Below are 27,698 nucleotides of genomic sequence, written 5' to 3'. Positions count from 1 at the left end.
TATTTATTGCCCAAACAACTTAGGAATGCAAATGGTAATGAAGTTGTTTTCCTGGACAGATAAGAAACCTTTACAGTTCTAGTAGATGCTCAATAAATTTTTGTGTGAGGAATGAGTAAACAACATAATCTCAAAAAAAAAAAAAAAGCAGAAGTACAATTTCCTTCTACGAGAGTAAATATGAAAGGGGAAATTAAGAGTAGCTGTTGTAAAATCAAAAGGCCTACAGGTGAAACTTTAATAAATTACTACATTTTTCCTAAAACTAACAACAAAAGCCCACTCAAACTAGTTTATCAAACTGTAGAATGCATCAGAATCACAGTGTTCCTGAAGATTCCTAAAGCCCACTCCCTTTACAAAAGCCACAGGGGAGTCTTTGGCAGGTAGATTAGAGAACTATACTTGGAAAAACACTGCCATAGTAAAACACTGAAGAATTATAATTCCCCTATGTGTCTGGAATTAAAGGTCATATGTTTACACTTTTGAGGCAACTTCCAAAGTTATGGAATATGGAGGAATATGAAGGAAAACAAAAAATAGTCTGTGGATATTGGTTCTGATTTTATTGACATGGAGAAGACTTCTTCCAATATTTAGAACCTTATTTTAACTCCTTATCTGCCTACACCACTTTGAAAAGTGCTTTCTAAACTACTTTATTTTTCACAATAGCCCTTGAATTATGAAAGGCACTATCATGGAATTGAAGAAAACTGTTTCTTTCCTCTCTTCTTCTTTTTCACAAGGTAAATGGTATGTCTTCTTTCCCGGTTTAGCTAAATTCATTTAGATAAAAGGATGGAATTAAGCAATTACCCACTGATTGCTATTGAAGCTACTACTGACACTTGTATCAAGTGATTCACTCAGTGAAGAGTCGAGATTTAGAATTTTCTCATTACTCATTAAGTTGGGGTTACCTGAAGAGATATGTTGCTTAGAAGAGGACTTATATCTACTAAATGTGATATGAATAATTTTAGATTTAAAAAATATACTAAAGCACATACAAATGAAATTAAAAAAGCATGTGCTCATATGAACTTTTATGATAATATATTTAAATTTTAGCAGAGTTACTGCTCACAGAGATAAATTGACTTTGCAGATCTGCTGGTCTTTGTTCAGTAATGTTATTGATCATAATAATATTTTATAATGATTCATTGTCCCCTCAGCTATACAAATGATGTCCATGTAGAATGAAGGTTACATTATTTCCTTACAATCCTCTGTTTTGCATCCAGTATCACTAACAAAGAAGCTGCTTTTTATTGTTTTTTTTTTTAAATGCAAAACCTTCCAACTAAATGCTGAATAGGCATCTCAAAAAACAAAAAACAAGGGAAAAAACCCAAGATGTCCTTCAGTAGGTGAATAGATAAATTAATGGTGGTACATCCAGACGATGGAATATTATTCATCACTAAAAAGAAATGAGCTATCAAGCCCTGAAAAGACATGGAGAAAACTTAAGTGAATATTATAAAGTAAAAGAAGCCAATATGAAAAGGCTGCATACTGTGATTTCAACTATTTGACATTCTGGAAAAGGCAAAACTATGGAGACAGTAAAAAGATCAGTGGTTACCAGGGGTTAGGGATAAGGAGAGATGAATGGGTATAGCACAGGGGATTTTTAGGACAAAGAAACTACTTTGTTTGATATTATAATGAGGGATAGATGTCTTTATACATTTGTCCAAAACCATAGAATGTACATTAAGAGTGGATCTGAATGTAAACTACATACTTTGGATGATAATGATGTGTCAACGTAGGTTCATAGATTGTAAAAAATATGCGGCTGTGGTGAGGGATGTTGATAGTGGGGTAGGTTGTGCATGTGTGGGAGCACAGAATAAATGGGAATCTTTGTGCCTTCTGCCCAGTTTTGCTGTGAACCTAAAAATGCTCTAAAAAATAGTCGATTTAAAAAAATCTCTTGCTGTTGCCCATAAAAATTCAGCCAGTGACCATGTTTTCCATTTTTAAGTGATTTAACTGTATTACCAATCTTGTATAAAAACATACAGATTAACTTTGCTCTCCTAACAAGGAATCAAAGAAATAAAATCAGACAGGTATTATTTTTGCTTGTATTACTGGATTGTGTTGCAAAGAGCTGCTCTCTCATAGCTGAAATAAGCCATGAGTCTTATGATATTCAAGAAGAAAAATGACTGTGAAGGTAATGACTGAACCAGGATACTGAAATATTAGGCTTGTAAAGGGCTAACAGGATGGAGGGATGATTCTGACTGAATCCATAGCAAATCAGCCGCAAGAGACCAACCAGGAACTCCAGGATTAAAACTAGTCATGTGAAGTGTTGTTATTTCTTCCTCAAGGAAAAAGATTCTAAAATACTATCTTAGGTGACTCCCTGATTTTAAGAACATTTTACAAAAATCCAGTTTTAGAAAAATGAATGCATATACTCTGTTGGGGGAGAAGTCCTTGTTATTTGTATCAAAAAGTCAAATTGAAGCATAATCTGCAGAGACAGAAGTCAGTCGAGAAGACTATGTATTTTGGACTAATGAAAACACTGCTTGTGATTTCTGTTTTACTCTTTGTCAAAGGACTGCAGGGGCTTTTCCATGTATTATCCCATCTAACTGACCCAGCTCAAAGAGAAGGAGGGTCATTAATTTATGGATGGTTAATTATTATAGGAGGGCTTTATAAACAATCAAGGCTTGGATTTCATCTCCAGAAAGGCCTGAAGAGCTGCTTTGCTCTCATTCTGCAGTGGGCCCTTAGGATCAATGTCATGCTAATTTGAAACAATCCATTACTTTATTGGTCATGTAACTTCAAATTTTTGTGTTTAGATGGACAGATACTATGTACAATGAGTTAGCTGTAAACAGGTAAAAAGACCCATGCTGAATTAGCCACCATGAGAAATAAAACTGACACCCACCAGTTTGCCTTTCAGTTATTCTTTGACACACACATCAACCCATTAGCTTGTGCAAAGATGCTTCCAGGTTCTGAGTAGTAAGCTTACTAAAAGAGGAGAGTCCCAGATCTCTCCTTCTGCTAGAACTCTCCACTACATCAGATTTAGAATAATTTCACCTATTAAATCATCTCCAATTGAATGAGACTCAAGTCTCAATTACACCTCAAATTACATAAACTTCCAAAAGGAAAAAGCATGTACAGCAGACTAATGTATCAGGACTCATGCATCTCCTCCCTCTGTGCCTCAGTTTCTTCATCTGTAAAAACCTAAGCCAATTACTGTGAAACAGAGATTAGAGAAAGCAAACACTAAATTGTTCAAACTGCATTGCTTCTTAAATAAACTAAAAAAGTTTAAAATTAAATTAAAAAACCCCCAAACATATAGTACTATTGATTTGATTAAAGGCCAATCATATATCTCAATAATTGAGCCAAACACAGTTGAGAATCAGTGTTGGCACAGTTTTCTTTCTTATACTTCATATAATGTTCATTGCTACCAAAATCATTCAGTGCCCATCCTCTGTATGAAAATCAAGAAAATAAGGGGGAAGGTGAGATGGATAAAGGAGGCCAATTGTATGGTGATGGAAACTAAATTTTTGGTGGCGAACACACTGCAGTGTATACAGAAGTAGAAATACGTTATACACATGAAACTTACATAATGTTATAAAGCAACGTTGCTTCAATTTTAAAAAATCAAGAAAATAAAACTGATTTAGTGTTTTCTTTGAAAGAATGTAAGCCTTAATAAATTAATCAAGACCAACTAAAAATGATAAATACAATAAATTTTATAAAACCAGATGTTATAGATTAATGTTTGTGGCCCTCCAAAATTCACATGTTGAAGCCCTAACCCTGAGTATGGCTGTATTTGCAGATTGGGCCTCTGAGGAAGTAATTAAGGTTAAATGAGGTCATAAGAGTGAGCCCTGATCTAACAGGATTAGGGTCATTATAAGAAGAGACATTGGAGGAAAGAGCTCTTCATCAGAAACTGAATTTGTCAGCAACTTGGATTTCTAGCCTCAAGAACTGTGAGAAAAAAAAAATTCTGTTGTTTAAACCTCTCTGTGTATAGTATTTTGTTATAGCAGCCTGAGCAGAGTAAGGCACTAGACTTTACTGTGTGTTTGGTATTTAAGTAGTTTTTGTGAAGGACATACAAGAGTATAAGGCTCCTTCCCAAATACAACTTGACAAGATATGTCAATACACTACAATCTTCAGCTACATATACCCAGTACAAAGATCCATTCATTTAAGCAAAAAATAGATATAAAAGAAAACATAATCATTTTGTTATTTAAAAATGCAAAGACGTTATCAAATTGACATTCATTCTCATCTCTTCTACATCTTGTATGTTCACAGTTTAGCAAAATATAATTGAAATAAGAAGCCTGAGGCACTACAAAATCATCAAAGAGAATTTTAATAACACATAAGACACTTTGATATTACTTCAAATACACCCAGCATATATGACATTTACTAACAAAAGGAGCCATTTTTTAAAGAGATTTTTAATGATAAAGATTTGATTGGAAATAGAAGCAACTACCAAGTTCTTGGATCAATCTGGATTGTCTAGGCTTAGCCATTTCTCCACTGTGAATATGTCAGAGGCACAGTTTATTTTGGGAGGTGGTTTAGAGGCAGCTCCCATTGTTCCATGCGCAGGAACTTAACTAGTCCCTTGCTGTAAGGCAAAGTGGATCAGTGGAACCTTCAGAGAATCTAAAGCAGGGAAGGAAAAACCTCATAGCAACTCAAGGGATTATTGAAGAACTTGCTTAAAAAGTATCAATAGGGCTTCCCTGGTGGTGCAGTGGTTGAGAGTCCGCCTGCTGATGCAGGGGACACGGGTTCGTGCCCCGGTCCGGGAAGATCCCACATGCCGCGGAGCAGCTGGGCCCGTGAGCCATGGCCGCTGAGCCTGCGTGTCTGGAGCCTGTGCTCCGCGACGGGAGAGGCCACAACAGTGAGAGGCCCGCGTACCGCAAAAAACAAAACAAAACAAAACCCCAAAAAACAAAAAAAGTATCAATAAAAAAGTAGTTTATCCAAGTTGGCTCAGATTATTTTGAAACTATTTATTGAGTATGTGTCAAATACTGAAGGAGGCTCAGGAGACACAAAGTTGGTCTTGTACAGAGGTACCATGAAATTGATTTTACCACCCACCTTCTTGTTCCAATGGGAGCAGTACTTAAAGTGCTATGCAAAAACAAAATGAAAGAAAACAACAACAACAAAAAACCAAACCATACAAAAACAAAAAACCCAAACAAACCAATGTTCTGCAGCATAAAGTTCAGGAAGGTTTGGTGAAACCAAGTTAAAGTTATTTTAAGGCTGAATAACTCGTAGTCATTATTCTGTTAAAGTGTACCAAGAATCTCCAAACTGGAGGTTTGGCAACTTAGAGGACTTTTGTCAAGAAGCATTTCATGTGGTTCCTGTTCCACCTGCATACACACATTCATACTTACACATACATACATGAGAAAATGTTAGTAAGTAAAGATGGTCACTATCACCAAGTTTTTACTCAGTCATTTCCATAGATATAAGAAACAATAATTGTGAGAACTTATCTTGTAACCAGTACTTTGCAGAGTGGTCAGTAACCTGCCATTGTGATAATGCATTTGCCTTCTAAGCCTCCAATTTGCAATATTACTCATCAAGTGGCAGGTCCAGTGATAATTAAAATTTTTAAAGTGCTTGGTCTTACATGGAATTATGATTGGTTGACAGCACTTTATTTATAAACTTGTTCAAATGCCAAGTAATTACTGAAGAATGAAACTAGAAATATAACACACATGATGTTGTGGTTCTGAAACTCTACACCCCTAGACTTAACACTGAATTCTGATGGTGCTAATTTACTTTAACCTCAGAACTAGGTTGCAAGTAAAACTTGAACAATAGAATTTCCTTTTATGGACATGAAGTTGTTTTTCCAAAAAAGGATATGTAGAAAACTTCTATGCCAATAAATCCTTTTTAACACAGGACTATTTGTTGCTCATATAAAGTAACTGTAAATGATAGAACTCAGATTTTTTGAACACTGGGTAAAGACAGATTATAAAGAAGCAGGTAAGTGTATAAATAAATAAGATATATTTATTCTATAAAGATAATAGAGAAATTGAAACATAAAATTTGAGAGTCAGAGGAATTTAAAAATTAATTAGCGTACTTTGGTTTAAAGTGGTGAACTACATCTACATATTTGCTTCTGCTCTTACTTTAAAACCTACTAAAATCAGACTGTAGGAATCTTTAAAAACTAAAACCCATAAAACAAATAAAATGGAAGAGAAAGAGAGAACTACAAAATTTTAGCTGTCCGAAAAATAGAAGGCTGATTTGCTCTGAATTTGGATCTATCAACTACATCAGGAAGCAGGGGCAGATGTGGGGCAGAAAATTGGGGAGGATGAAGACGCAGCTAGACCATTAGATGATCTGCTCACCTCAGCAAAAAGCTGGAGGCTTATTATCTAGAAAGGGTAAAATAGAAGTGACACCAGGTGCTAGGGACTAAATGTTTATGTTCCCCCAGGGTTCATATGCCAAAGCCCTAATTTCTACCATGATATTATTTGGAGGTAGGGCCTTTGGGATGTAATTAGGGCTAGATTGGTACATGGGGGTGGGGCCTTTATAAATGAGATTACTGCCCTTATAAAGAGAGAAAGAGACACAAGATCTCTCTTTCTCCCATGAGAGGAAACAGCAAGAAGGTGGCCATCTGCAAACCAGGATGTGAGATCTCGTCAGATGCTGAGTCTGTTGGCACCTTGATCTTGGACTTTCCAGCCTCCAAAATTGTGAGAAATAAATGTTTGTTATTTAAGCCAACCAGTCTATGGTATTTTGTTATGGCAGCCCAAACAGACTAGGACATCAAGCAGTGATGAAAGCAGGAACACTGCTCTGTAATCAGGAGATTACTTAAAAGGTTATCATCTAAAGGTGGAAATGCCTGCCCTCTGCCCCATGCCTCACTGGCCTCCTAGGATTCTGATGTCTGCTTGAGGAACTCCAGGTAAATGAAGAGTTTGTTCTCCATGGGATCTTTTTTTTTTTTTTTTTTTTTTCGCGGTACGCGGGCCTCTCACTGTTGTGGCCTCTCCCATTGCGGAGCACAGGCTCCAGACGCGCAGGCTCAGCGGCCATGGCTCACGGGCCCAGCTGCTCTGCAGCGTGCGGGATCCTCCCGGACCGGGGCACGAACCCATGTCCTCTGCATCGGCAGGCGGACTCTCAACCACTGCGCCACCAGGGAAGCCCTCCATGGGATCTTAATAAAGAGCAGATTCTGATCAGAAGCTTTGGAGTGGCAGTTAGAGGTTCTACATCTGACAAGCTTACAAGTGTTGTGAATGCTATTGGTCATGGTAGCAAGTCCTAGAATCTGACTAGTATAGAAGACTGATAGAGACTAATATTGGGACTTCTCAACAAAAAGGCCCAGCCAGATCAACCCAGAGTGAATGCCAGTTAGCTTTTATCCCATTCTATACTTATGAGCAAACAGCCAAGGACTTCCAGACATCTGAGGGATGTCTCTAATACAAAAGAATGAGACCAAACAGATAAAGACAATTTGAAGGGAAGAGATACTCTGCAATGAGATAAACACTATCATAACTATTCTCAGAAATATCACAGACTATATTTCTTTCATGAAATAACAAGATTTTATTTTAACAAAAAAAGGGAAAAAGAACTCTTAGAAATTAAATCTTTGATATTAGGAATATCAAAGGAATATTAGAGATAAAAGGAGGCTTAGAAGAGAACTTTGAGAGGAAAAATTGAGCAAAATTTTAAAAAATAGATGGAAAAATAAGAAGCAGCAAAATGGAATAAGAGAGAGAATATTATTCTAGAAGGCCTCACCCTAACCCTAACCCAAATCTCAATAATAGGAACTCCAGAAAGAAAAACAAAAAACAAAACAGATTAAATGAAGAAGAGAAAAACATTAATCAGCAAAGGAAATTTCCCAGAATTGATGAGTTTCCAGACTGATAGAAACCACTAGGCTTCCTGCAATGGAAGTGAATACACACACACCTGGCACATCACCATGAAATTTTTGAACACTGTGGATATGAGAACCAAAATATGTTGAGAGAGAGAGAGAGAAAACAGATCACAGACCAAAAGGTGAAAATGACTTAAGACTTCTCAACAATATCACAGGAAACTAGAAGACAAAATAAAACAAACAAAACCTTTGAAATTGTGAACGAAAATGAATTCCAACTTAAAAATTCTATATGCAGTCAATTCTGCATGAAAATAGAACACTTAAGATAGGCAATGTCTCAAAAATCTCTCTCTCAAGCATTTTCAGGAAACTACTGGGAGGTATCCTGTACTAAAATCAGACATTAAATCAAAGAAAAATAAGACAAAGACCTTATGAAACTAGAGATCCAACTCAAAAGAGAGATGAAGGGACTCCTAATACATGATATATCTCAGCTCCAAAAAGTGCTTTCACAGTCCTAGTAATGTTAATATTGAGAAGTTGGAAGGATGGTGTGTGATAGGGGACTGGGGTTAATATAAAGAGCTAAAATCTCATCTTGCATAGTGTCTTACGAGATAGTAAAATTGGAATACCAAAGCTAGCACTATAAGTATATTATTTAGATATGTGTCAATAAATATCAAGAGGAACAGTTAAAAAGAAGTGAAAACAGCTGCCTCTGTAAAGTGGGAAATGACAGAGCTGTGTATGTGGCTGATGATGGTTATTCAACTCTTTAAACTCTGTGTCCACACGACTTTCTATGCAAATGAAAAGAATAACAATGAATTAATCTAACACACTCATCTTAATCATGAAGAACCTGAGAGACTTAGAATTATGACCTTTTTCCTGGCCCCTCAATAAGTTGTCTTTAAGACCAGAGCATTTCATTGTTTCATTATTTAAACTGGCATAACTATGTTATTAAACATAATCACAGTCATAAAAGTTTAGTAATTGTTCACTCATTCATTTCCCAAAAATCTACTGAGTGCTAACTAGTTCTCTGGGGTAAAATAGGGAGCAAAACTAGACCCAGCCTCTGTCCCCATGGAGTTTACAAGTTGCTAAGAGACATTTATATGACATTTACTGCTAACTAGAAGACCATAAGCTTTGGAAATTAAGTCTCCTAATCGTATACTCATCTGTTTCTTTCCTACATTCCTTGTGAAAGTTTTTCTGTCCACATCCAGTCTAACTCTTGACTTCATTTACTGACACAGTAAGCACTAAGAAATTTATTTTTCCTTTCTTTCTCAGTGCCAAGAAGGGTCCAGCCACCATCAGCATTTGAAGTATGGCCTTTAAACGACTTCATGTTTCCATGTTAATGTTGCTTCCTTGCCAACATTTCAGCCCACAGACTGGCTGACAGCCCTACCAGAGCCACAAAAACCATCAGCTGGTTGGGGAACTAACAATTTACATCTCGTGGTGCAATGAAGATGCAGTAATAAGTAGATTTTGTTGAGGATTGTGGAACTACATGAGAAATTGGCCACTTACCTACTTCCTGATGCAAATGTGACATAAGAAATTCTCTTAAAGGAACAGTATCATCATCTAGACAGACATTTGAACCATTCTCCAACTTCAAAAATAACTTCAAAAGGCACACCGTTGATGTACTCTATCAATCTTGCTTTCCTCCTAGTTAGGCTCTCAAAAATTAACGTATCTTTAAAATATTAACTATTTTAATGTTTAAAATATATACATAAAAGTTGTGCATCTTACTACTTTTTACAAGTTAATCACAGTAACTGATGATTCTTTAATTTCACTTATAAAACTCCCTTGAAAACATGAAATGTTCTAATTTCAGTTATTTATCCTTTATCCAAAATGAAGACTTCTTCGGTCTGTTTTTGGAAGTTTTTCATACCCCTTCATTCATTCTTACTTACTATTCCACATGTCAGATGGAGGCAGGCGGCGCTCTCCCAGGGAGCCCAGTCCCCATAATGATGGGTATTCAACCAAAGAGTGCTTACTAATGGCTGTTCTTGGAACTTTCTGCCTGATTGGCCACCATTTCCTACCCACTTCCTCTCAGACTGGTAATTTATCATCAGAGGGAAAACTCCATTATTATAACTTTATACTGTACCAGCAAAACTGGTGTTTCTCTAAAGGTAAACCTGAATCCTATGCTTTTGACTCCATAGGATCCACAAAAGCAACTTTGTCATATATTTCTACTTGCTAATTTTAGGCTCTAAGTAGAAATTAGAAATTTCTAATTAAAAATTGAGAGGCCAAAATATCCTTAAGCAATATTCTTTTTTGCCTACTGAATCCCTTTCCGATAATGAGAACATTAAGTTTGCATTGGCAGTATGGTAATAATGGCCTGAATTCCCACTAGAAAGGGTCATACATATTCTCAAATCCTAGAGGATGTTAGACAACTGAAATATCTGCAACAATTGCAAATGACAAAATTTTCACAAAAAATGTAGAAATTGAGTGGTTACAGCTTATTAAGAATTATATAGCTAAAATTCAAAATTAAGGACTCTAAGTTTGATTTAAATTTTTACCCATGAATTGATAGAGTTGCCCCCATCATAGGAGAGTTAAAGAAATCTTATGGTTTTTCCTTTAGCAAAAATACAAATTTCTCTAACATTTTCAGTATTTTTCTTAATTCTGACTATCCATTCCAGGTAGACAGGGAGTAGGATATTTTAAATGTATTTTTCTCACCAGTGCAAAAAATGTACCGAGAGGGCATTAATCAGCTCAAAATCCTCCAACTGATCAATTAAATGTCACTTCCTTTTCATTTCAACTTTAATGCCATAGCTCAGGCTTGTTATATTTCTTCTGTATCCTAATAGCTTAACCGTGCCCCTGTACCCATTCTCTCCTCATTCCAGTCTCCCTTGCTCACTGTTGCTAGATACATCTAGATAGGCTCAGACGACCAGTTCAAAAACTTCTACTGGCTCTTACTTGTCCACAGGATAAAGGCTGGACCTATTAATCTGATTTTTAAAAAAATGCCCATTCCAAATGATGTCCTACCCCACTCTACAAACCTTCTGGCTAAAATAAACTGCTCCTCCACCGCCAAATAATCCTCAGACATTCCTACCTCTATGCCTAGCTCATGCCATGTCCTGTTCTTAGAATGCCTCCCCCCATCTGCACTGTTAAGCCACAGATCATGGTGCCCTGCTTGATTTCACATGCACAAGACCTTTCTCCACCTTGTCATGGCAATTAACATATGCTGACATATCACAGGTAATCCCATCTTTTCTCTCTATGATCCTAGCATCGGGCAGTGCTGCATTAAAAGGGTTTAATAAATGTTTGCTGAGAGGTGAATAAATGAGAAAAACACATGCCAAGCAGAAGTCTAGGACAACACACAGTTACCTAATAAACCATTAAATGTAGAAAAGCCCAAATGCGTTTCTTCTGCCCAGGCACTGTTCATTTTCCTTAATCCTAGAATTCTGAGCACAGCAATCTTTACCCTTGCACACAACCGCTGTGTTGGCTGCCAACTCACCAGGCTACGCAACTTGCCTCTCTTACCTCAGAATAGAGCCCCCTCTTCTCAGGCCTTTTATTTACTCCTTAGCTCTGATTTAGGGCATAGCAACCTTGACTGTCAGAGTTGAAACATTAACTAGCCTATAGTACTTTTCCACATATTGATGATAACAGGGAACTGAGACTGTGTGATGGACCCAAATATACAGGGTTTTCACTTGGTTTTAGCCAATGATTTTTACCTCTTAAAACAATTCATTGATCATGTAATGATTAGCATATTAAAATATTGGTTTATTCACTTCTTTCACTCTCTAACAGCTTCTTGAATAACAGAAATAATTAAAAGGTAAACAGCAGAATTCAAAAAGAAACAATAAATCGGCATAATTTAGCAACCTCAAAATCTACAAAATAATCACAAATTGGCTATGCTATAAATTAACCATATATATATATTTTTTGAATTTTATTTTACTTTTTTTATACAGCAGGTTCTTATTAGTTATCTATTTTATGCATATTAGTGTAGACATGTCAATCCCAATCTCTCAATTCATCCCACCACCACCACCACCACCCACCCCCACTTTCCCCCCTTGGTGTACATACGTTTGTTCTCTACATCTGTGTCTCTATTTCTGCCTTGCAAACAGGTTCATCTGTACCATTTTTCTAGATTCCACATATATGCGTTAATATACGATATTTGTTTTTCTCTTTCTGACTTACTTCACTCTGTATGACAGACTCTAGGTCCATCCACATCTCTACAAATGACCCAATTTCGTTCCTTTTTATGGCTGAGTAATATTCCATTATATATATGTACCACATCTTCTTTATCCATTCGTCTGTCGATAGGCATTTAGGTTGCTTCCATGACCTGGCTATTGTAAATAGTGCTGCAATGAACATAGGGGTGCATGTGTCTTTTTGAATTAACCATATATATTTTAAAATCATATGTAAACTCAAAAATCTTACCAAGGCAGAGAGAAAGGAACAGTGCAGAACTTGAAGACACTGGCAACAGCTGCATAATTTAATCCCAACACATCCAAGGGATTTTACACTTTTTAGGTCCAAGCCAACTTCTGACAAATTCTTCTGTGACGTTGGAATGAAGCTCAGGGAGAGCCTCCCATGGTAGAACATGTTTAGTCTAGATTCCTTGGGACTTTTTCAGGACTACTCAGGGACTTTTTCAGGGACATACCAGGCTTGTCCTCTATCACTTTTTCACCACCCTAGTTTTTAGAGGTGCCTGCATGTTGCATCTTATTCCCCAGAAATCCCTTCCTAAATCATGGTGGTATTCCTGGAGGCTACAAAGCCATACCAGAGGATTTGAGTATCTCACAGACAACAGAGTCTAAAATATGTCTTATGTTTGCACAATGTAACCATTTGAAAAATGCAATAACTGTCTTCTATATAAAAAGAATAAGCCAAGGTAATGTCTTCATAGGATGTAGAGGAGGTTACTACATGTGCTCCACAGTCAGCAACTGCTATGAAATCTGAAGGATTATGTGAGGTAATCCAACAGAGCTTTCATTGTAAACAGAAGGCTTAAGTTCACATTACAGTTATACACAACACAAAGGCGTTCACTGTCTATTGCTTGATTCTATCTCTCTCATATGAACAGTCTTGGAAATGTCACTGTAGTCTGCCAAGCAGCTTATCATTCCCAAATTTTAACAGGAACCAGGCCTCTGATTAGTTAGACAGTTGATGCATAAAAGGTATGAGGATTGTCATCGGCAAAAAGTTGTTCCCAAGAAATAAGTCAACCATTCATTACCTGAATAAACCAATAAAATACAAAGCAAGGGCTTGATGAAAGCCAATAATGCAAAATGCTTTCTTCATTTTAGATGATAAATCAAGGCCTACTAAGAAACAATGCAACCTGTGAAAATAAAACTTCTCCTATGGTGGGGGAGATGCTGGGGGACACAGGCTAATGCACAACTATAGGAATAAGATTTAAACTTCACCAAGTCGATTGACTACTTCTTCACTTAGACTACAAATTTAGCCACTTTGTGAAGGAGACTTCTGCCTTATAGTTCTCCATACACTATGGAGAAAACAGAAAATGTACAGGGAAATAGACTTCTGTGTGAATCATGTGCAGTATATTGTCCTTTGACTTCAAATGGTATTTATTTTGTCAAAAGAAGAGTATTTTAAATCATTACATTGTTTTCCCTTATATATATTTGTATACTATTTCTTAGCCAGTCTCAATTGTTATAAGTATAGTACTTTACTGCTTCAACAAAGCAAATGCTTTTCTGATGAGTTACCCAGAGTATGATGAGAAGAAAAATTATCTTACCATATTAACAGAAATACTGGCAAATGGCATAAAGGAATCTACAGAAATGTTCCCACGACATGCTTAAAGGACTCCAAGCTACTCATTTTCCTCCAAACTAAATAGCCTGGACTTTCCACTAAATTCTCACTCTCCACCACATTTTCCAAAGAAGCTTTGAAGTACAAGACCCAAAACTTGGAAAGTACCGATTTTGGACAATGTTAGCAATTTAATTCTTCATCTGTCCCTTATCTATCAATTCCCCTATGAATAAACTTTAATTCACTTCCATATCCATTGGGGAGGGTCAAGAGGGCAGTGGAATATAATGTTAGAAAGGCTAGTAACATACTTTTAAAATGAGCATATTCAGTTCAAACCTCAGTTTGGTTTTTGTGGGATTTAATTTCCACTGAACAGAAACCAAGTACAGATGTATTTGATTTCTCCTTAAGGGTTGGTTATGGATGAATGGGAGAACCAGAGAAAAGGCAACAGAGAAACACTGGAGCAAAGTAGACAGATAAGTGCATCTTGCCTTCCATCATGTGTTTATGATCCTCTTGCATTACAGAAATAAAATGCCTGGTATATTGTAACTTAGGCTAACAAAGTAGAAGAGAACCAAACACTTGTCAACGGTGATCAGCTATATATATATATGGTACATTACAATTCTAATTAAATAAAGCTGTGAGGTCCTTAAGCTATTAAAAATGTCATCAGCAATTAAGCTAATTTGTGTCTGACCAGGGCTTTTACAGTAACTGATTACTTACAGATGCCAAGTGCCCCAGGGAACTTTTGCCACCTGTTTTAAATTTTTGGATTGGCAGCATCGCCCTGACAAAACTTACTGGTCTAACAGTGGGTCATGCCATCTGTTGCAATGATAGTGATGATTAATCAATAGTTTTTACAGGATCCCATCTACATTACTGAAGGACGTTTTATTTTAGCTTTCCCCCTATATTCTGCCACTATTGATAATATCTGAAAATAAAATGCCCGAAATGAACTGCATTATTGAAATGTTACAACCTAACATAGTTGTTGAATAAATTCTGAGTGACATTTTTAGCCAAACCAAATATAGAATTTTAGAAGCAGAGGAGATGTGAGGTCATTGTACTTAATCTCTCATGTAACGCAGGAAATTGCTTCCACCATAAACCTGAAAGATTGATTTCACCTTCCCTTTGAACATGCTTACTATCTCCCAAAGCAGTCCATTTCTACTTTAAAGAGCTGGCAATCTTACAAGACCCTTCCTTACATTGGTGGAGACCTGTTTACTTATAACTTCAACTTGCTGATTGTTCTTCTGCCCACTGGAATGATGTAAATGAAGCCTCAACCCCTATCTATATGACAGCCTTTCAAATATTTGAAATTGCTATTTTTCTCCTCAAGTCTTTTCTAGGCTAAATATTCCAAGTTCTTTCAGCTAATTCACATAATACTTGTGCCCTTTTCTTCATAATGTTATTGTTATAAATCAAACCCATTCCGTCAATGCCAGTGTAAAACCTTTCTCTAAAAATGCACACAATACCAAATAACAATCTTAACTGGGATACAGTCTGATTTTTCTGGAAACGAACCTTTCAATATAGCCCACTAGTACATTCACTTTTGATGCATCAGGCTCCATTTTTTTTTACCATTGTTTGGGTTTTTTTCCACTTTAAAACCAGAAAGCAAGCAAGGTCTTCCTTTTCTTTGAGCTGTACCGTCAAAAATGTACCATCTAACCACTCAAAATTAGTTCAAGATTCCAGGCACAAATGAGTAAGGTGTTATCTGCAATTATTTTCAGTGCACTGCAATGTCACTAATTTGTATCTGGAATCTTGAACTAATTGTAAGCAGTTAAGTGTGATTTTAACATATTTTATTCCTTCTTAACATGTTTTTTAAAATTATTATTATTTTTATTATAGATGTTTCATCTTATTCTACCTTTCCTAGTTTGAATATAGTATTTCTTAACAGTAAGGAATGAAGCAGGAGATAAATTAAGTGGTTTTCCTAGGTCTAAGCTCAAATAATGAAATAATACAGTGTTTTGAGCCTGTTTTGTTCATTTACTTCTTTGTCTTTTCTAACTCCCATATTTTTCTGAGTTCATCCACACATAATTCAGTTAAAATCCTTTCTTTTCACTTGTCTTTGATATCTTCTGGTACATATCTTTTGAAAATCTAGCCCAATATGGGCTTCTTGATCAACTCATCATATAGGTTCCCTATGTTGCTGACTAGTTTTTGCTTGACAAGCTCATTTGTGATTTTGTTACATCAACAAAACATAGGAATAAGCAATTAAGAGGAAAACGTCATGCTCTAAACATTGTACTAAAAAAGTTTTTGCTTTTTAGAGGTAAGGAATGTGATGGTGTCATGATGGTCACATTTTACATAAGGTTGGGTGTTCCAAGTGCATATAAAATTTGCACCATAAAACAAGCCTTGCCATGAGGTTGCCATCTGTTAGCACTGATGAAGACAGGCTGGATTTATGTCTGGATGGGCCATTCAGAGCTCCAAAATGTGGCTGTGGATACAGCGACCCCAGCATCAGCTGTCACAGTTGCATTGCTAGGTCCTCAGAGCCATTTCCCCCCAGTATGTATCCTGCCTCCACATTCCAGGCCGGCCTACATTGGAAAAAATGTCCATATTAATTGTTCTCTTCTCAAGGAGGCCTCACTAATTATGGGCTTCAGCACAGTTGGGAAAGTCTCAGTGGCTGGACTTGAGTGCTGAAGTTTTGCTCTTGTTCAGTCATATTAAAAAAGACAAAGGGAAGGGAAAGGGAGGGAAAGGACAGTTGACTGGTAATAGAATGCAAAACTGTATGCTATATTCGTGAGACAAGAGAATGTAATAAAATAAGCTCATATTTCTCCTATTTGAGTGTAAATGTAACACATACACATCAAACAGAATAAGTCTGATATTTTCTTCTGTTTGTCTACCCAACAAGATAAAAATGTATATGCTAAATAATTACTGACATTTCACTTCTAGATTTACAGTGGCACCATTAAAAAAGGTAACCCAAATTATAATATTATCTATTTCAATATCAATATCATACAGCTATATAGACCTATCTATCAGTATACATACAGAGAGAGAGATAGCCATATAGCTCTGGTTCAATGTTTGTGTTGTTTTTTAGTACCTGCAGTTCTACAATTATATACTTCTCTGATTTGTAATCATGGTGATCACAAATGTGATTATAATAGCCCATCCCACTTTTCCCTAATTCAGGAGTTGTTGAAGGTTTACTTGTCCCATTTAACTGATAGCTAAAAGAAGCATCTTCTAGAATTGAGAATGGGATCCTTTTAGTAAGAAGGACATTGTAAATCCATCTGAGGACTACTGGGATATAATTAAGTAGGAACTTCATTCTAAAACTAGGACACGCAAGCCCAGGGTTAATAATAGCCCTTCTGGGGCATACTGAAGAATTTGAAATTAATCATCCTCATATATGAGATGCACACATTTAGACACTGTTATTTAATCGTGTAATTTAAAAAGGGGGAAAAAAAGATGTTTTGCAGAGAAATCTACTGTACTCTTGAGGATCTGTGGAGTCCAAGCACACTGTCATAGGCTTCCTCACTGCCTCTGCTTCACCTAAGCCAGGGGATTTACTGGTGCCATAGATATAGCTTTATTATTCCAGACACAGATGTCATGTTCTCTTAGCCATGTGATACACAGGACATGTGGAAATTGATTGTCCTAAGGAATCCCAGGTGATTCTAAGGAATTAAGGTGATAGAAAGGTCATTTCAATATGCCTGACTACATGAGACCAAAAGCACATATTTCCATTTTCAACGAAAGTATCAAAAAAAAGTTGGCCAATAGTCCATGCCAATTTTACAGAACTGTCTGAGAGACTTTCTGATTGCAGTAGAACGCCTTCTCAAAGGAGCTTATAGTCTGTCTCGAAACTCTGCTACATTAATCATAGCTAAGTCAGGTCATTTTAATGCACAGTGGCAGGGAAATTTTTAAGAAGTTAAAGAAGCTAATGGATCATCTAGTTTAATAGCACCCTCAAGCAAAATGATGCTCATCGTTTTTGAATAAATGCAAATTATTTAATGTTGCTCTGAAGTGCGCTGCTGTAGAAATTGGCCAAATTTCCAAATATTTCATTATACAATATTCAAAATCTCATATATTAAAGATTGTCTTTGAACTGGAGATTTGCATGCAAGAGGTCTGTTGTAGCAGGCTATCAGCTTGTTAAGGGAAGTGGGATTAAGCAGAGGGAAAAATTCAATTGTAATGCAGTTACAACAGAGGCCTGGGCTGACCCGAGGAGGAGCTCTGGACTAAAATGGCCCTTCAGAGTTGCCCTCTATGGAGGCACAGAACCCATACAAGCACCCACTGTTAACCAAGCACTTTGCTAAGGTTTGGTGATAATGAAAAAAAAAATGGTGCCTGCCCTCAAGGATCTCAGGGTCTAGTGGGACAGAGAGACAAGCAGGTAAATAATGGTGTAAGTTACTGTGCCAGGGGAAGTACCTAGCACACAACCCACAGCTCAGAGGCATTATTACAAAGATATTGCTAGGATGCTGCATGTTTATTTATTTTCCCTTTAGTGATGTTTCAACTGCTTTTACTGTATTGCTCCTTTTGAGTTTCTGAGTTATTTCTACAGGGATGAAAGACGGAATGCCTTTTAATACATTATGTTGAAGTAGGAAGCTAGTAGGTTGGAAAAAGTCTACCCTGAATCTTCTTTTTGCTCACAAAAGGGACTGGTATTGAAAACCTGAGGGTCCTCTTCCTTCCTATTGCTATGCTCACTCACCTGAAAACAAACAAACAATAAAGCTGTAAACTTCTCATGGTGTGAAGCCAGCTTCCAGGAGTCAACTGTGCACATCTCTTGCCAACTCCATTTTCAGTGATGTCTGGTTGGTAGCTTAAAATTGGTCATGGCGGGTGTATCTATAACAACGCAATTGGCAAATGCTACAAATCAGGCCTATTTTCTTTCCTCAAAGAGACAGCTGTTAAACATTCACCGACACACCACTGCTTATAACTAATGATATTATTTTGGCAATGAAGTTTTCCTAGTTGCCATATTCCCAATAATGAATTAACAATTTTTGCATTTACAGGCATCTATTTATGGATGTTTGCAGAAGGTGAAAAATTACTGCTTTCTTCCCAAAGAATATGAATTTCATATAATCAAATGCTTATTAACATTTCATCAGCATCAATTAGATAAATTAGATGCTATATACCTCTTAAATATTTAAATCTGTAGCTCTTAATCTATAGCATGTGCTCCTTTGGTTCACCAAAAAATATTTTTGGATGTTATCCAAAACTGCCGAATTTGGTGAGCTCTTGAAAAGGAAGATATACTATAAAAAACAGAATTTAAAATTTAAAGGTGTTTTATTTTCATTTCACAGTGACATTGGGCATACAAAAGCATAACACACTTTTCCAAGTTGACTGGAACTGTGACTCTTCTGCTATAGCATTATTCACTAAGGTACATGAACGCCTGATTAATATTCACACCTGTCATCACTCACGTTTAAGCAGTGTCTGACCTTTACTTAGAGCAGTGGGTCTTGCAGTGTGATCCCAGATGAACAGCATCACCTGGACACTAGTTAGATATGCAAATTCTTGGGCCTCAGCCTAGACCTACTGAATCAAACTATAACTGACAACACTGTACTGTATAATTGAAATTTGCTAAGAGAGTAGAACTTAAATGTTATTACCAAAAAAGAAAAAACAGGTAAATATGAGAGGTGATGGATGTGTTAATTAACTTGATAGAGGGAATCCTTTCACAAAGTACATGTATATCAAGTACCACGACGTAAACTTTAAATACCTTACTTTATTCGTCAATTATACCTCAGTAAAGCTGGAAAAATAAATAAATTATTTTTTAAAAAGAAAAGGAAATAGGGTGGAGTCCAGTGATATGTGGTTTGAAAAGCCCTGCAGATGATTCTGATCTCAATAAAATTTGAGAACCACTGGTGTAGATGTAAAAGACAAACCAGGGTAAATTTTAATTCACACAAAAATGGACTGAGAGGCAGCTCACGTGAGGGCACAGATTACGTGTACTCTGGTTACTCCTGTATCATTATTATCTTCCACAGTGTCTGCCCGAGGTCAGGGTCAGTAAATACTTCCTGAAAGAACAGCCTTCCTTTTCTCTCTTTATCAGTTAAAGAAACGACGCTAACTGAATACATCAAAAGTCCTCAAGCTTCGTTGCCTTTAGTGAAATTCAGTTTGGGTTCCTACCTCAAAATTCATTTTGATTACATTTTATCATATTACTATTGTAGATAGACTCCTGTTTCAAACAAATGATCCAGAATCTATTCCTCTTCACTGTCAGCTCTCCAGGGAAAAATGGTCAGGCATGAAAACACCCAAGTGCTCTAAATCCAATACAATTTGACTTGCAATGCTCATTCTTTTATTTCTTGAAATAAGTCTTTCCAATACAAAAATGTTTACTAAATTTCAGTGTTATGGCAGGGAAAAAAACCCTGATTTTATTTCTTTCCATATTTAAACATACAAATAAGTATCTAGTCAACAAAAGTCACCTCATTTCCACTCTTAAAACAATAATGTGGGGCTTCCCTGGTGGTGCAGTGGTTGAGAGTCCGCCTGCCAATGCAGGGGACACGGGTTCGTGCCCCGGTCTGGGAAGATCCCACATGCAGCGGAGCGGCTGGGCCCGTGAGCCATGGCTGCTGAGCCTGCGCGTCCGGAGCCTGTGCTCTGCAACAGGAGAGGCCACAGCAGTGAGAGGCCCGCTTACCGCAAAATAAATAAATAAATAAATAAACAAACAAACAAAAAAACAATAATGTGTTCAGTATCGATTGCTTTGGAAAAAGGTACAGGAGAGGTTACAATTAGAGCAAGTTCTCTGTTCAAGTATACACAGCAATCGCCACAGTAGAAAATGGATCCTTTAAGGTTGTAGGAAATTGCTTCTCAGCAAGGGCATGATACAAAAGACAAAGTATCATCATTCTGAGGGGCTTTCTAGCATGGTAAAGACACCACTGCAAAGCAATCCGGCTTCAGTTCAGAAATTAAGGCAGATTCTGATGAGGCCAACCAAATTGACTCCTTTTACAGGTCACTGAAATGCTTCCCTGAGCAAACATTCCTCCACGACCTCTTTCTGTTTAATGTGCCACCCAAACATCTCTGCACATCAATGCCATTTGACTCATTTAGATGATACCCGCACTAACAGAGTTGGCTTTGATACCCTCTGTAACTTGATGGAAGTTAATCTGGCTCATCCCATGACACGATTGCTGATCATATCATAAGACAAAGATTCCTGCTGAACTTTCTTTTGTGCTTCTGGTCTTAGTGCAATTTTTGTCACTTCTAGTATATGAGATTTTGCTAATATTTCTTCTCTCACAAGGTTTCTTTAATGTTGCACATGCATCAGAAACTTAATGGAAGCTAAGAACAAGGGGTTTTCAAGTTACACATATTTAAATGTGTTTAGAGCTCCATTCCAGTCCATTTGTGACCTAACATTGAACATCAACGCATCACTATCCTATTTGGTTAGATTTCTATGATCTCTGTTGATGCATTCAGTGAAAATCAATGGCTTGTATTCAGATGTTGAAAATAATGAGTCTGCACATATACATGGCTGCTGTTGAGTTATATCCACATCCATGACTCCAACAAAGTAATCATTCTACTTGAGGTTCTTCATCAGTGTGCAAGCAAGTGTAGAGGTACTATCCATAAACCCTGCAGAATATTGTTGTAAAAACAAATATTGTCATTGTCCCAATAACTTCCATTGCTAACAACAGCTAAGTGAATTCAAACACAATGCCATGCTGTACAGTCATAATCAGCAGCTTCCAGAACTGCCTGGTAATACAGATGTACAATTTAAGATGAGATATCACAGCTCAAGGTAAGTAACTCACTGCTGCTCTGCTTTCTAAGGCACTAAAATAACTGGCACACTTAAACCTTCATAGATTTTATATTCCTTAGTCTCCAGGGTCAGTGAGCTATGTACACTGATGATTTGTACTCCAACTGATTATGCATAATGGCAGTTGAGGTGTAATAAGTTGTTCATGGCCTCTGCAAACAGACCTTGTGGGGCTGTCATAGTTTATTATAAATTTTTTATTGTAATGTGGTGGGGAAAAAAGTGTGTACTCGGGCACCACAATTCCTTGGTTGAAGGGCGGAAGGGAACTGTCTTTGCTTAGAAACATTTCTCAACAAGATTTTGATGGTATGAGTGCAAGTTCACAGGAATTGGATACCATTCAATTTCAGAGTATCAGCAGAGGAGTGGTCTACCTTCACGGAGAAGAGAAGAATAGAAAGACCAGAGGAGAGAATAGGGAGGAAAGGAAAGAGGAGTTAGCAAGAACATGAGGCTCCACCCTCACAAATACTATGAAGTTGGAGTGCCCAAAAGACACTGTAAAAACAGAGATAAACTCTGTTCCATTTTGCCAGCTTTTGTTGCTACTGTATAAATCCCTCCTCCAAATTTCCCTTCCATAACAAATAGTAGGAAAATCATTATGTTTTGTGTAAGTGGTCTTTGTGGGGACTCAAAGATGGTGCTGATTTTCACATCTATGCCACAAAGCACAGTACAGAGAAAATACGCAAGAAGTAGAAGTCTAAAAGCTACAGACACAGAAAATGTCCTAGAAATTTTCAGAAATCCTGGCAATAGCTATATTCCTAGATCTTCAAGACATGCAGGTCCCTAAGGTTCTATTTGGTTTACTGGATATCTTACATTCTAAAGAAATCCGGCATCCCTAAGGAGAGGATGTTAAAAGAGATACATAGATCCCAGGTTTAGAATGAATGATTTAAGTAAAGACCTTTGTGATTCACTCTACAGTGTAGTATATTCAGATATGAATATTTCTAAATTTAATTTAAGTACCGAGGGTACAAACTTCTTCAAGTTTTGTAAATTAAGATACGAACTCTCAACTCACAGTAACCATATATTTAATGAAAACCTGGACAAGGTCCTTGCTAAGAAAGGAACCATATAAACTCATGACTATAAAGATATCCCTCTAATGCCAGTTGCTTTCCTCTCAGTGGTGAATTGTTCTTTAGTAGCTTATTATCAAAAGGTAAATTGGAATAAGACTTCCATTCAGTTATTTCTAGTAATGAGATCTTTGATTTCATTTTCCTTTTTTTTATTAGAAATGTGTTTCTCAGCAACACAAAGATTATCATTCCACGTCTCCTTATTACCCCGTTTTTAAAAGCCATTCAATCATTTTGTAAGATTAAAAAGGGTTCACTGGATGGAGAGTTGAATGGTTTTTATGGAAGAGATGGTAATCCTTAAATTGCGTGACATCTTAGGACTAATTTCTTCATTTGCAAAATAAGCATTCAACGGGACGACAGCAAAGGTCCAAATTTAGGTTCATTTCTTCCCTCTCTTCAGATATCAAAAAGAAGAGTAACTACTTTGCTTTCCATTTCCACTTCATTCAGAAGCCTGTCTACAACAGCCCACAGAAATGGGTTCAATGGTCTGCACAGCAGCTGCTCAGGACTCAAAACTTCCTCTGTTGACCACAAGATGACATGCCTTGACAATCTGGCAAACTACTCCACTTACTTCCCTGGGAACAAGGTCTAGGCCGGTTTGGGAGCTTAATTTGAAAAAAAACAACAATAACAAAAAAACTTACATGATGCTTATCTTGTCTAGAATTAAACACAATTTTTTGAGATGATCTATTCTCTCCTTGTACCTCATTAAAAAAAAAAAAAACACCTCCCTTTCCCCAAATTAATTCTGAACAACAAGAACAACAAAGGCGTCTGTGGAATGGATTTCAAGTATTGGGCTCCACTACAGCCTTAGAGAAGATGTACTAAATCCTAAATGCCCTGGCCAATTATATTTCATAGGCAATTCCAATTAATTTTAGAAAGACAGAACTGGTTACAGAGATACTTGGTTTTATCATACACTTTACTAAACAGCCAAAGATGTCAGTTTTTCAGTTCTAGCTTATGTGTTTAGATGTCATAGGACACTATAGTTAATAGGTTATAATGATTTATTTTAGGTCTGTAGGTTTTATCAATTATTGAATCAAGCACAAAGAGAGTGACCAAGAACTTCATCTTGGTTCAGAGAGGGGTCAAACATTCACTCTCCACATCAGCATAAGTATAAACAAAGCCATGAAATTAGTCATTTGTGTCTGTCTTAGATAGTAATTGTACAACAGGAACCTTATCACTATAAAATCAAGCTTGATTAAACTCTGAGATGATAAAGAAATAGATGATTAACTTCAACTGGTCTTCTCTATGTGAAACAGCAGCAATGTACATGGAAACAATAATTTTCATTTAAGAACATGTGTTAATCCAAGAAGATGTTAGACCTAATGTAAAACAAGTTAGGCCTCTAGTGAAGAGCTGAGCTCACAAGAATATGAAGATCTAAGTCAGAAAAGCTCAGTGGAACAGTCTAAGTATTTGATCACCAGGAAATCACAATCAGAAAAGAGTATGCATATTTGCTAGCCTTTTTATTATCACCTAATATACAAAATAGGTACCAATATTACATACAAATCAAACTCTAAAAAATAAACCTCATTGTCCCAATAACTTCCATTGCAAAAATTAGATTTGTATTGCTAGGGAATATGAAAACAGAATATAAATTGGTACAACTTTTTTGAAGACAGTTTGGCAACACATATTAATATCTGTATACCCTTGTTCCACAAAGGTCATATGTAGAATTTTTATTAAAGAGCCAATCAGATCAGTGCACAAAGATGAGTGCACAAGTAGCTTCATCTCAGTGTCATTTAAATCAAAAATTGGGAAACAATCTACATGTCCATCATTAGGGGTCTGGTTACATATATTACGATGCAATAAGTTCATGTAACACTATGCTGCCATAAAAGTGATAATTCTGTGTTAACATGGAAAGAAGGTATTTCCAGCATATTATTGAATCAAAACTTATGCAATTGATGCATTTTTTGTAAAATTATATACATATAATCTAAATGTATATAAGAATGAAAAGCTGTTGGAAATTTGTGTATGAAAATATTAAAAGTGGCTACCTCTGCGTATCAAATACACATCTTTTTATTTGTATGTGTTAAACTTTCTATATTTCACGTTCTTACAGTGAGCTTTTACCATGTCTATAGTCACCAAAAAACTGTAAAGAGATCAATATACCTTTTAAAATGTGACATACATCAGTAGAATACTCTATCTGCTCTAAAATTAATTTCCACACCCTCCTACTTTGAAGACTGGAATTAGAACTAAATTGGTATGAGTTTGCTTGCAAACTCCTTAAGCCCCCATTTTCAAATAAGCATATATATCTTTGTCGCGATCTGTAAAGTTTCCAAATTGTTCATTTTCATAAATTGAGTTCCTTATAAGAAACAAGAGACTTTTATGACATTTAACAAATTGTACAAGTGTCCAAAGAGTAGGTATCTAAAATTACTCTCTGATTAAAGAGAGGTTCCCAGTAGCACCTCTTAATTGCTAATATTTCTTAAGTTTTCACTATCTGCACTATAAAATAGGGGTAATTGTGTAAACTTATGACAAAAATATGAGTTCTAATGAAATCATATGTCACTCTAGATATCCTCAAAATGTGCTACGTGAGACAGAATCTTGCCGTTACCCTGAAGTGTCGTCACCTGTAGCATGCATGCACTTGAAGAGGTGCTTTCGTTAAATATCCTATTATAACTCTTTTTTACCATATTCATGATTGTAGAGTCCCTGGATTTTGAGTAATTTTCAAATGTACACTTTCCCCTAGTGTTTACTCTGAGTTCTGTTATCACAATATTCTCAAAATAAAATTCTGGGTTTGAAAGACAACCCAGGAGACTTACATACTCCATTTATCTTCCAAACAAGTGTGTGGAGAGAAGGGAGAATGTAATCCTTTACCCTTTCACAGCAATGTGACTTGGCCTTATTAGAGAGGAGGCATTTCCACAGCAGAAAAGAGTTCATTACTGATGAGAGAAGACAGAAAAGTCAACAAAACTGCTGAAGGATACTTAAAATTAAAGAATATATTCACACTAGGAAGGCTTAGTGGCATATAATGTAGGGCAAGCAGGAGCCATGCAGAATACATTTTTGTTTTGATTGGTTTTATTTTTGAGAATTTATGGAAGATACATCAAATCCTTTAAGAGAGAAGGGACCTAGGAACTGCTGATTGGCTAATTTAACTTAATCACCTGAAAACATAGTTTAGCAAACTATCAATCAATTTTACAGGCAAATAGGAGCAGTGAATCCTATCAAGAATAGTCAGAAAGTCATCTTTCTGCATGTGGGGCAAGGCACACCCCAGTAAATTTCCCAATTCCTTTTACCGGAATCCACTGTTTCCCCATTGCATGAAGTCTTCTATCTCAGACAGACATTTCAGAATTAAGGTAGTTCTATACACTAGGACTAAACCAGTCAAAAATTTGAGGTAATTCTAGTATGTAGGACATGCATATAAAGGACTCTTAATTGACAGAGAATGTGCTAGATAAGGGGGATATATAAGTGTGAGACAAACACAACCTGTGCTGTCATTGATCTTTTATTCCACCTCTTTTTGTCCTTCCATCCATACATTTGTTCATCTACCCATTTACTCATAAATCTAGGTATTAAGCTTACTATTATCAATCAGCAATTAGTAAATTCTCAAGTCAGTGTGTTTGTTTGACAGCTGATGTCTTCAATGAGCAATGTTGACACAGCTTCCAGAATAGACATAGAAATAAAATAATAGAAATAAAATGGGAGCCATATATGCAACTATACATTTTCTAAAACATACATTTAAAGCTAAAAGAAACGGGGTAAATTATTTTTTAATAATATATCTTATTAGTCATAGTATATACAAAATGTTCTCATTTTAACACATAATCAATGTAAAAATTATTAATGTGAGTCTGCATTATTTTTAGGAACATTTCTTCAAGTGCTTAGAGCCCCCCTGAGGGTGGTGGCTGTCATTCATTCACTTATCTTTCCAGTCAGTAAATAATCATTTTCATGTAAAAGGGATTAAAAAAAATTTTTTTTTGGTGCTGTGGAGATTACAGAAACAAATAGGGCATTTATAGCTTCAAGGAATTTATAGCCAGTAGAGATGACATGCCCAATGATTATTCTAATAGGAAACTGTAAGAATACGAAAAGATTTAAATGAATGCTATGACAGGTCAAAGGAGGAGAGATTATTTCCAGTATAGCAAGAGAAAACAGATGGAAACAATTTTCAAAAAGGGCAAGGGAAGTGATTTTCATTAAGCAGCACCCAGGCATACCAGTATACCAGGTATACACCCAATGTATACTAGGCATTGTGTATGTGTTTTACAAATTTTATCTCATTTAGTTCCCCAAACAATTGTATGTGTTGTATTACCATTTACAGATGATGAAACTAAGACTAAAATAGTTAACGTTTTACTCCACCTCAAAGCAGCCCTCAGACCAGAGTCTGTCAGACTTAAAATTCCACTTTTTTTCCTCTGTCTAACCCTGGACCCCAGGGGTGGGAGAAGCAAGGTGTGTACTATAAGCTGGGTAGGATCTATGAATTTCCTGGGGATGGGGTAGGGAATGTTTTTTGGGGGGAAGTACAGTTGACCCTTGTGGAATTAGGGGCGCC

The 27,698-nt window shown here is 36.5% G+C and overlaps 1 protein-coding gene across 1 annotated transcript in view; it reads right to left on the bottom strand.

The window, feature by feature from the left end:
- The window catches only part of PLXDC2 (plexin domain containing 2), a 401,022-nt gene that overhangs the window by 258,767 nt on the left and 114,557 nt on the right, over nt 1-27,698 (bottom strand). The gene's annotated exons all lie outside the window — the stretch shown is intronic.

The sequence above is a fragment of the Mesoplodon densirostris genome, chromosome 4 (genome assembly GCF_025265405.1).
Source record: "Mesoplodon densirostris isolate mMesDen1 chromosome 4, mMesDen1 primary haplotype, whole genome shotgun sequence".
NCBI classification, from domain to species: Eukaryota; Metazoa; Chordata; class Mammalia; order Artiodactyla; family Ziphiidae; genus Mesoplodon; species Mesoplodon densirostris.
Note: the sequence above shows the minus strand (reverse complement) of the source record. Positions and strands in the feature narration are given on the sequence as shown.